Below are 11,801 nucleotides of genomic sequence, written 5' to 3'. Positions count from 1 at the left end.
TGGGAGGGGTTTTCACCAATGTGGAGAGCAAGATAGCCAGAAAAGCCAGCCTGGCTGCAAAAACAACAACAACAACAACAAAAACAGAGGCACGGCATCAGTTATACCCCTGTTCAGGACTCAATTATACTACTTTGAAGTTAAGACTATTTGCATTTTAATAGAAGCCAGAAAAGACAAGATGGCTGTGTAACTGCATATTCCTTAGAAACAAGATGGGAGTATCAATTTCAGCATAACTCCTGAAGTGGAACAGAAATAGCCCCATATTTAACTGCTGAACAGAGGCTCATCTTCCATAGTTCCCATACTGTGACTGCAAGCTTGACCCACAAGTCATGAGGCGAGCTGGTAGCATACCCTCAGATCCTGAAATGGATGTCTGTCTGATTCACATCGAGAGAGGAAGCAGAGACACACAGCATGTTGCTGCCACTGTTTACACCAGCGGCCACACGCAGAAAGTCAAAGGTAAAAGGAGTAACCCACAAGCGCTGGACACCCACTCCTGCCATCCATTCGTGAGATAGTGACATTGCGTTTACAAAGGTTTACTCTAGTACACACAGGGTCATTCCCACACGGATTTAGTTAAGGTACACAAGTCCCTGGGAAAGCCAGGATTCCAGCATTCACTGTCAAGCAAGTTAACTTTTTATGAAAGGTATAAAACAGACCTTTCCAAAAAAGCAGAATTTCAAAATCACTGAATTCAGTCAATTAGGAAAAAATAAAAAGTAGCCTGAATGAACCACCTTTGAAGTCATAAACACAAAACACACTCCCATTCTTTTTCAATAAGTTTTTTCACTAAGAGACTTAAAAGACAAACACCAAAATGTTAAGAGTAAGTAGCTCTCCGGGTGACTGGATTACTGTCAGTTTTCAACCCTCTTCTTGATCCTTTCCTGTATTTCCTAAGTCTTCTCTAATTGACAGTATACCACTTTTGCAACAAAAAAATGTTGATTTTCTTGGCTCACGTTGGTTTGAAATGGGAAACAGAGCTAAACATGCTGAAGTAAAAATACAGGAAAGGTGCCACACAGGAGAACAAACTGAAGTTACTTTGTGTAGAAACTGGGGACATACCACTCTGCACCAGTTAGCTCAGCACTCGATCTAGATGTCCAACAATTCGAGCAACATAAACTGGATCCCCAGAGAGCCCACCCAATCAGCCCCGTGGGGCGGGCATACTGTGGCCCAGGCTACCCTGCAGTGTCATTCAGATTTTACCAAGAAACTCTCAAAGGCCTATGCATGGCTTACTGGAAACTCAAGTTGTTCTATTAACAGTGGACTTGGGTTATTACAAATAAACTAAATTAAAATTAATTCCAAGTCCCTGCCCCAGTAAATCTTTCTCAGGAGCTTCAATGAAAAAGCTGAATTAATTTTTTCCTTCCTTGTGTCCCTAATAAGCTGTTGGAGAAGGCACTTATAAGCACTGAAATGCCCAAAATATCAGTAACAATTAGAAGGAGAATAATTAGTATCGGAAAATCTGCAAACTTGAATCAGTGTTAAGATCGTTAGGAGCCGGTCAAATATCACGTCTCGAAAACCCAGGGATGAAGAGGGACTGGCATGGCACAAAGTGGCCCAGAGTGATGACAGGCTGGCAGGTGTCTGAGGGCCCAGGAGGGGAAACCGTCACTCACAGGGAGAAGGACACTTGCAGGTGAGGGCTCCGAGTTACTGCCCTGCTAGGAAAACACAGGCCCGAAGGGGCTGCTCCAGTGTGTATCAGGGGGCACAGCTCCTTGTCAGGAACACACACAGACAGAAGGGCCAAGGCTGTGAAAACTGAGACTGGTAAGATGATTTAATGTGTGCGTCTATGCAGCGCCCCTAAGGAATTAGGTAATGTCATCATGAAGCCTGACAGCTCAGTTCTTCACTCTCCACTCTGCATCTCTTCTCAGAAATATGTGACTAGCCTCGTGACCATCCCCCCGCCCCCCTTCCCTACTGAGGGGAGGGTTCTGCACTGGAGGAGACAGCAAGTAGTCCCAGGGAGTACTACAGAGCCCACAGGAGAATCCATTTACAGCAAAGTAAACATGTAGCTCAGTGACATGCAGCACCCAGCCCTCCACAGGTATCTGCAAACTCAGCTCCCCCTGCACCTCCCATCACCTGGGACACCCCCTTCCACACACACCTGTAACATAGACTGGAAGCCAATTGGAACGTGGAGCCAACGGCTCTCATGGTATCAGAAACAATGCCTTGCTTTTAAAACTAACTCAAAGAGAAATCTTTAGATAGCCTAACACACATACCACAAATAATGGGAGGGAGAACTTAACAGAATGCCCCATCTGTAACATAAAGGAGAAGTCAAAGGAAAGCAGGTCCAAATGTAGTAATGTGCACTGCGGTATTTACAAACCCGTGAACCCTAAAAGACATAATGAAGCACTGAGAGGCCTGAAGAATCCCCATACACACACAGCTATTAACGCAAACTGAATCAAGCGTGCTGTGTAGTTACTCAGACACAAAAGCATTCCCACTGAGGACAAAGTTTTCTGAAATGGCAAGCACTTTGGGGAAAATTCAACAACATACAATCCTCACAGATTTACTTGGCAGTCACATTCCTAGAGAAAATTGGTAAATATTAAAACTGTGCATACCAGAGAGTTAGATTAGAGCCAGGATTTTCACCTGTGTAACTCTCCAGCAGGCACCTAGACGCTGAGGAAAGCAGCTGATTCCTCACCACCCTGAGAAGAACTACGACTGTAGGTACACGGTTCCTGGATGCAGCCCACTAATGGCCACAATGCCCCCCAACTGCTGTGATAACCACATCATCCTCATGGGGGCAATTCTGCCCCTTGAGAACTACTCCTTTATACCAAACTGCTCCCACATGTCAAAGTGCCAGAACAGATATGGAGACTAGGACAGTTCATGCCAATTGTGTTCAGCTGCGGTGGTCTCTTCAGCCATCAGGACACAGGAGAACATCTCTGCTGCTGTTTCCTTCCCATGGACTTCTGTCACTTGGCACTCGGGTACCCCTCTCATCCTTTCTTCTTGGGAGGTCAGGTGCTCTCATCCCTGAAAAACCGTTATCTTTATCCAGTCACTGCTAAAGCCAACTCTGGACAAGCACAGATTCAAAAGACAAGCAGGCCTGCAGGTGTCCCGAGGCACCCATGGAGCGGCCACAGACATCACCCAGGAAGCTTGGCTGTGACTAGGACGTGCTTAGAAAATGCTTATTTGATAAGCTCACTGCCAGAATAAAACACACCTGAAAATCCTAGAGTACACAAAAATAATAAGCAACTTTTACCACTTGGTCTTGAAAGTGCACAGAAATACCTGCCATGTCAAATTATGTGATAAATTATTCCTGCACAACTTTTGTGATGCCTCTGGAAATGGCCCAGATTCATACAAAAACCTCTACTTGCATTTTTAACAAAAAATGCTTAAAAGCTACCTAATTCTATAAACTAGAAACTTACCATTTGATTATTTAAAGTACCATAAAACATGGTTCTACAACACATGTGTCTACTCTATATTAAGACAATCTGTATAGTTAGAAATATAAACTTGGGGCGCTTAGGTAGCTCAGTCGGTTAAGCATCTGACTCCTGACTTCTGCTCAGGTCATGGTCTCACGGTTCGTGGGTTCGAACCCCGAGTCAGGCTCTGTGCTGACAGCGTGGAGCCTGCTTGGGATTCTCTCTCCCTCCCTCTCTCTCTGCCCCTCCCCCAGTTGTGTGTACTCTCTCTCAAAATAAATAAACTTAAAAAAAAAAAGAAATATAAACATAACCTTTTGTCTGAACAGAGAAACTACAAAGTCCATAAAATAAAATCCCTTCTCAAAGTAAACTAATTTAATGTTGAGACAATTCACAGCACACATACACACATACCCTGCATACTTCATATCAAGTCCACACACACACACACACACACACACACACACACACACAAAACATAATTAAATGGAACACTGTAAAACTACTGCAAATTATTGCACCACTGACTGGTGGTAGACCCCGGAGATTAGAGAAGACAGAGTACCAAGGACTACAATTTCGGTTAAATTGTGTTAACAATGCTTGAAAAATTGCAAAAACACTAAAACAGTTTCTACCTTTCTTTTATGCATAGAATATCAAATAAAAGTTAAAAATTAAGGTTATTCCTTAAATATAGCCTGTGGTTAGGGTGTGGAGAAACTAGAACCCTCATACATCACTCACTTCTGGGAATGTAACAGGATATAGTTTTTTTGGAAAACAATCTGGAAGTTTCTTAATAAGTTACACATAAATTTACTGTAATACTCCTAGGCACCTACCCAAAAGAACCGAAAACACACGTCCACACAAAAAGTTGTGTGAGTCTTTATAGCAGCAGCATCTATGATAGCCCCAAACTAGAAACAACCCGAATGTCTATCAAAGAGTGAAGAGACAGACAAAATGTGGTATATCCATCCAACAGAATACTACTCAGGAATAAAAAGGAACAAACTACTGATACATGCTATAATATGGGTGAACCCCAAAAACGTTATGTTAAGTGAAAGAAGGCAAATGTATTAAAACCACATTGATTCCACTGATAGGAAATGTCCAGAAAGGCCAATCTGTATGAAGAGCAAGTAGATGACTGGTTGCCCATGGCTGGGGAGCAGGGGTGGGGGGAAATGGGGAGGGAGCCACTGCTAATGGGCACCAAGGATCTTTCAAGGATGACGGAAATGTTCTAACACTGGAGTCTGGTGATGACTGCACAACTTGGCAAAATTATTAGAAACCAATGAATTACACACTGAATTTCACACTATTTACATTACACCTTACACAAGCTGTTGAAAACATATACACACATATACCCATAGAGCCTACAGCTGAAGCTCTGGACAGCTATGAAATGTTAAATCTGTGTTTTGGTCATCCCTCTCTCTTGATTCCAGACTGGAAAAGATGACATCAGGCCATTAACATTATGAGAATGCAGAATTTTGCTATTCAATTTCCTCTTAAAGATAATAAAGGAGCATGGCAGGGAGGGAGGCACACAGGGGGAGCAAATAAATCTGCTCTTTCCTCATTATGGAGTTCAAACCGGGTCATGGCCCTATTAGCCGGTAACTACGAGTAGCTTACTTATTACTGCACACTGCCGGCGGGGACTGTGCTGGGGCCTGGGAACGCAGAGTCCACTGCCCTATGAACATAGGACCTTTGTAATGGGCAAACCTAGGCCAGGCACTAGGATAAGCATGCTAATGGACACTCTGAACAATTAAGAAATGAGAAACTAGGGAAATGCTTATATTCAGTTTATGTGCCGAAAATCTAACACAAGCCACTTACCTCCCAAACCTCAAAGTTAGTTTTATTTGTTAAAATGGGTACCTACTTAATAATTTTACGTAACGACAAACTTCAGTCTGGTAAACAGGCACACCGTGTACAATGCCCTAAGACGACCTAGCCTGCCTTCCCCTCCCATCTCCTACCAAGTCCACTTTTGCCAAGCACCTCCTAAATACACTCACTGCTTTGCTCAGCTGGGCAGGGCCTCGCAGCCAGGGTGCTAGCTGCCTTCACAGCAAGGTAACACACTGGATGGCATCCGGCACCGTTCCTGTGCACAAGGAACAGGTTCTGGGCACTGTGGGCTGATGGAAGGGGCAGGGTGACAAGCACATGGAATAGCCCTCTAGAAAATGGGTCATGGAAGAAACAAGGACAAGGACAAGGTAGTCAGTATCCAGAATCTCTGACCATTCATAGCTAGGACACCAAGACTGCTCCTGCCATCTACTCACGGGAGGTCCCGCCGCAACCCACGATACCTGTGCCACATCTACGGACAAGCACCTTCAGGACCACCTTGTACAAAAATTTCTGAGTAGGAAAAATAAACAAACAACGGTAAGTACACAAGTGATGAGAGGGCCAATCTGATAGAAATGGTAGACAATTATCTTCTGTTGAAGTTGGAAGGATAAAAATCCATCTTAAGAAAAATGAAATGCTGTGAAGAACAGTAGAATGAGCAGGAAAACGGAAACGCTATATTTATCCTCCTCTCTCCCACCACTCTTGAGTATTTCCTCTATTTTCAGAAGCAATAAAACCAATAAAACTGTTCCCCCTACCAGCAATCTGCCTGTACTCGGAGACACACTGGCCGGCAGGGCCCCCACTTGGCCCAGAGTATAGGAACATGCCATCTCTGGGGCAGTCAGCGCTCACACGGGGTCACAGTGCTGCCCTCTGCTGAGCTCCCCCCATCCCGCCCCACCCCCCATGAAATCCTTCCAGTGGCTCTCGCCACTCACAGAGAGGTAAGGCACTGCTTGGGAGAAAACGGGGACAATGTTCCAGCGACTGCCTCCTCAGGGGGCCCCACAAGGCCCCTTACTGCTAGCAAGCCTGCAGCTGAACTGCTGCTCTCTGTCAACAGAGGTAAGAATATTCCAAGAATGCCAAGGACGAATGAAAAGGACCAGCAGTGTTTTCCCATGATTCATTCCCCTCGTTCCAAACCTACTTTCTCTCTCATTCTTGAATCTCTTATTTAAAGTAAACTTCACAGAGGAAAAGTAGGGATCAGGTGAGTAAAAGCAGCAACGTGCATAACCTGATAGAGCTAGCTGGCTAATATAACGTTGACATGAAAATTATCCTACATAAAAAAATAATTTCTTTCCCATAAAAAATTCAAGCCTGTTCATAATTTAGAGGGTATGTGGAGTTTCAATCCTTAGCAATTAGGGAGCAAAGTCAGTCCACTGGGTTTTGTCCAATGACCCTTTTAACTACTTGAAAATGATGTCTGATTATCAAATAATGTGATGGCTTATCTATAAAAACTTCTTTCTAAAAAATATTGATTCTTGATTTACATAAGAAGGACATTCTGAGAAGCCTTTTTAAATCATGCATAATACATTACTTATAGTTGAGAAAAACACTGGGCCCATTTCTTCAGTGTCTAAGTGGGTTTCTATTAGTAAGTCTGCGCCTGGGGAAACTCACTATTCGGAGCCAGCTCTACATAAGAATAATAGTTATTGTAAACTCAGACCTCTATGGTTGCTGGGGGGCGGGGGTATCTCAACGCTTATTTTTGATAACTTCCTGGAATTCTACAGTGCTCAGACACCAGCACTGTATTTCTGGATAGCCAGACCTTTTGATGATTGAGATGACTTTAATTAAGACCTCAACCCAAATCAATAAAACCTCTCTGAGGACTTCCAACTAAAACTGTCTCGGAGGAGCCTAGTGGAAACTTCCAACAGAACCCAAAGCAGCATTTGTCTAAAGTAGAGTGGCCCCACAGAGCAGACTCCTGGGTCAGCTTGGGAGAGAGGTGCACATTTAGGCATAGCTGAGACCTGCCAGAGAAGTCACTGGGCTGCCTCCCTGGTCTTAATGCTGGGGACACTCCAGCTGGTCCAGAGATGCCAGACTGATGTTCCCAACGTGGCCATTCTTCTGTGGCTACATTTCTTGATCTATCCTACTGCTTCTCAGGGCTCCTTCTGCTCTCTTAATACACCACATATGATAAATGCCTTTCACCCCTGACGATGGTATTGGAAAAGCCTATCACCAATAACGCTAATAACTAGTATCAGTGAACAATGATCTAGTGGCAGCTCTTTGCTAAATGCTTTACAGTAACCATTTTACGGATGAGGAAATTGAGGCTTACACTGGCTAGTTTGTCCAGGGTAAGACAGCTAGTAAGGGATAAAGATGGGATTTCAATTCATCTATCTGACTATGAATTCCATGTTGTGAAGGACAATAGAGGGGGAGAAATGTACTGTACCATTTCAATTCAATTCTAGGAGCGCAGATGACCCATAGGCATCAGTGGTGGCCATCTCCAAAGTTCTGTGGAGAAAGAAGTTAATGGAAACCACACATGTTCTGAGAAGAGGGGAAAAAAAAGTGTCCATCCACAACAGATTAACATTTTTCTTGCTAAGAAAACTAGAGTCAGAAAACTGTTTGGGAGGTAAATGCTCTTGACACATGAACTCTTTCTACTGAGCTATTATTAAAATAACCACTTTATTTTGAGTTTCAACTATTTCTGATACTAAAATGAATGGTCTTTAAAAAACGAGGAAGTGTTTCCATATATGCTGGTAACTGTTTTTCATAGGAAAAAGTCCCATCAAAAATAGCATAGAGATAACTTCTTTATTCTTAACCCTCTTGTAAATGACATGCCTCACCCTCCCGATTATTGGAAGTTCCTTTTGAATACAAATAATTTGAACACTGAAGTTTGCACATATTTATAGTACATCCCCTTCTGTTCTCTGCAACAGTACACGATCACAAAACAGGCTCGATACAAAAAACTGGAAACTGAGAAATTATGGATACATGTTCAAAATCTACAACAATCACTTAGTTTACTCTCCTCCCCTCCTCCTGTTTTAAGAATGCGAACACAAGAGTGAGGAGTCCTGCAGCAATAAGCCAGATCTCTCTTCTAGCATCTCCAACTCTAGCAGGATGACGGCAGTTCTCAGAAAAGTGACTATGAAGTTCAGCGAAACTAAACAAAAAACATATCTTTCACCCCCTGTTCTGGAGCTTGCTTTGCTCCACCGTCACTTTTTCCACCAAACCTCTCCCTCATATGGCTCACAATGACAATGACTTTGCATTACGCACAGGGAGCATGAGTCAGACTCAAACAGTGCCAGCTGTGGAAACAGAGCCTGCAGCTTCCCTCTGAGATGGGAGACAGTGGTCACAACAGCAGGCCTCAGACCTAACCTCCCCTGCTTGGAAGCCAGAGGTCGATGGAACAGGTAAATGTGTGTGCACATGCGTGTGTGCGTCTGCATGCATACCAACCAAGTTATATGTGCGTGCGGATGCAGCAGTAATCCTTTGTTGAAGGACAGTTCAGCATCATCGAAATTTGTCTTATGATAATCTGGTGCTCTAGGACTGGGTAATGCTACTGTTGACCAAGCCAGAGACTTGATCTCCAAAGAAGACTCAAAGTATACCAGATCAGCAGTGCAGGAATCTCATCCCGTGCCTTCTCTCCAGCCCATTTCATTTTGCTGGAGTGAGGGGACAGGGTGCCTTCTGCAAGTCTGAGGCAGCTCAGTACCCACTCCCCCTTTTCGTCTGCCCATTTGGGGCACTATCCTTCTGTATCTGCCAGCTGTGTTGCAGATAAAACACAAGCAGTTTTTCCCCTAGATCATAATATTCCTACTCACTTTGCCCTGCCAACAGTACAGCAAGTTCTGGGAACTAAACCTTTCATAATCCAAGTTCAGCACTGGTTTTATCAATACTGTTTTGGAGGTGGAGGTGGTTTGATTTGGCCTGTAAGCCACGAGCCAAGTCAGAGACACTGAAGAAAAACATAACTCTAAACGTGCGATACATCGAGGTAGGAATATGTAGAAACACAGAAAGCAGCCTTGCATTTTAGAATAAACATTGAAGATATCTGCACAGACTGAAGAAAAGGCATTTGTGGGTGTGCCTTTACCACATTCCAAAATAAAATGCCTAGTAATCTGGTCACACTTATGTCTGATTAAAAAAACTACCCCAACAACATTTTCGTGTTGCAGTTGCCTGGCCTGTGATAAGCATCACAAAAACTTCAAATAATCTGTGCCTTGTAAAATTCACTCATTTATTATGAAAAGCAAATGTTCACGTCCACCCTTGCAGACACCCAGTTGTCTCACCATGAAGTCTTTCTCTGCGTTCGGACATGACTGAGCCCTCAAAATCAGACCTGGCCCGTGCCTATCCAAGCCTCTGTATGCTAGGAAAGGGCCCTCACTCTGGATGTGTTTCTAGGTGACAAGGAGTGGCCTTGTAGGGACATTCTGAGTCCCCCAGACCTTCTTTCCAGGCCTCCCTCAGCTGTCCATGCCCTACAACAAAACAAAGACCAGCGGGACCCACTTCTCACCTGGAGTCCAAAGCCGCTCTGCCCCCATACCCTGCTTTGGGGGAAGTACCCAGGTGAAGACAGCAAAAATGGGGACAGACGCGGGCTCTGGTTCCAGGCGGGCACTCCAGCCTGGGACCGAAATGTTCTCAAGGCCCCCGTGTTTTCACATGTAGAAAGGCTGGCCTTGGAGAAGCTGTAAGGTCTTCCCTGTGTCTAACAGCTCCATCCCATATGGCCTCCCAAATAAAGTGATGTGAAACCGGAGTTGTTCAACTTTCCATGGGACATTCCCCTCCATTTCCCCCCTCATGGTCCTGCGCGCTTAGGACCTCCAGTAGCTCTCATAACATTACAGCCCCGCGCACGCTCCTCCAGTCATTTTAGACAGCTCCAGGGGTGGGGAGGCTAGTTTCTGAAGTTCTCAACCTTTTAGCCCCTGTTCTGTGCAGCAGCCAGAGACCAAGATGAAATTTTTCACAGATCCAAAAATGAAATTTTTCACAGATCCAAAAACCACGTTCCCTTTTAACACTTAGAAACTCAACGTGACCAAGATTCATTTCAGAGAAAATCATCATCTCACAGAAAACTATCTAGAATTCACTTTTTGTCATGAAATAAACACTACAACTCTGGCCAGCAAAAGGCAACAGAGGTTAACTGGAACCTTCTCTTCAACATGACCTGCAAAGTGACAATGGAGTGGGGAGGTGTGCCCCATATTTAAGTGCTTTTCATTAGCTGGGTATTTGTATAAACCCCACCAGCCTTCAAAGGAACTTCATATCAGAACATTTTGGTCCAAAGAAACAAAAGCAATGACACGCTGAGTGTAAGAAATGATTATAGACTGATCTAAAGCCGAACTTTGCTAGAACACAGATCTTATAGCCTAAAGAACACTTTGAGCACTTCAACTTGGAACACGAACAACAACACCTTATTCTACCAGAGTGGACAAACCGAAGAGAGACCCACATGAACTGATCCAGTAGCTCTGAGAAGTAGGATTAGTCTTCTTGAGTGAAGCCAAAAGACAGGGATTAAACATACAAACTTATAAAAGTACTACTGCTTGCTACATTTGCTGCAGACCAAAGAACAATAAGAAACTATGGCTGATTTTTTTAATTAGTAAATAAATTTAAGAATGTTTTCCTGCCTCACTGTACAGACAAAAAAAACCCCATATGACTGGTGTTACCATCCACACACCACAAGATAATCAGCCCTTCACAGTCATCTGAAGAGGTGCTGTAAAATGTATTAAATATTTAGTACATGCCAGATGTTTTCGATAAGTTACCTCACTTGACTCCCACAAAGCTCTGGTGAGGCAAGCATCTACCCCCTTTGACAGGATGACACGTGGTGGCACAGTCCACAGGGCCCACCTTGGGAGCCAGGCCTGAGCCACACAAGCCTGTGTACTGCAGCTAAGGAGCACCTCTCCAAGACACTAGCACATCTCTGCAGAAAACAACTGGATTTCATCAGACAAAATTCCAGAGAGGGTAAGAATGGATCATTCTACAAAGATCAAAAGAAAGCCACACCCAACAAAGCTATGAGGACAAAGAAGGCCCTGAGTCACAGGGAGCCATGAGTTGGAAAACAGGCTGCTGTGTCCCCAACTGCTACATGAGGACTCTAAGCTCAGTGATTCATTTGGGGATCTTGGGTGAGACATTTAGATTCTCCAGGTACTGCTCTACTGCCTTCTGATCTGTAAAATGCGGGACACAAGCATACTGGGGTATACAGATACTTTGAGATCCTCACAAGAAATAAAAGTATAGAAAGCATAGTTCAACTCCCATGAGAATGGTTAAAATAAAGACGTC

The 11,801-nt window shown here is 43.9% G+C and overlaps 1 protein-coding gene across 14 annotated transcripts in view; it reads right to left on the bottom strand.

The window, feature by feature from the left end:
• LOC122475127 (aminopeptidase O (putative)) overlaps nucleotides 1-11,801 on the bottom strand; it is a 343,878-nt gene that overhangs the window by 53,016 nt on the left and 279,061 nt on the right. The window lies entirely within an intron of this gene.

The sequence above is a fragment of the Prionailurus bengalensis genome, chromosome D4 (genome assembly GCF_016509475.1).
Source record: "Prionailurus bengalensis isolate Pbe53 chromosome D4, Fcat_Pben_1.1_paternal_pri, whole genome shotgun sequence".
NCBI classification, from domain to species: domain Eukaryota; kingdom Metazoa; phylum Chordata; class Mammalia; order Carnivora; family Felidae; genus Prionailurus; species Prionailurus bengalensis.
The sequence above is the reverse complement of the archived record's forward strand: the minus strand, read 5'-3'. Positions and strand labels throughout refer to the sequence as shown.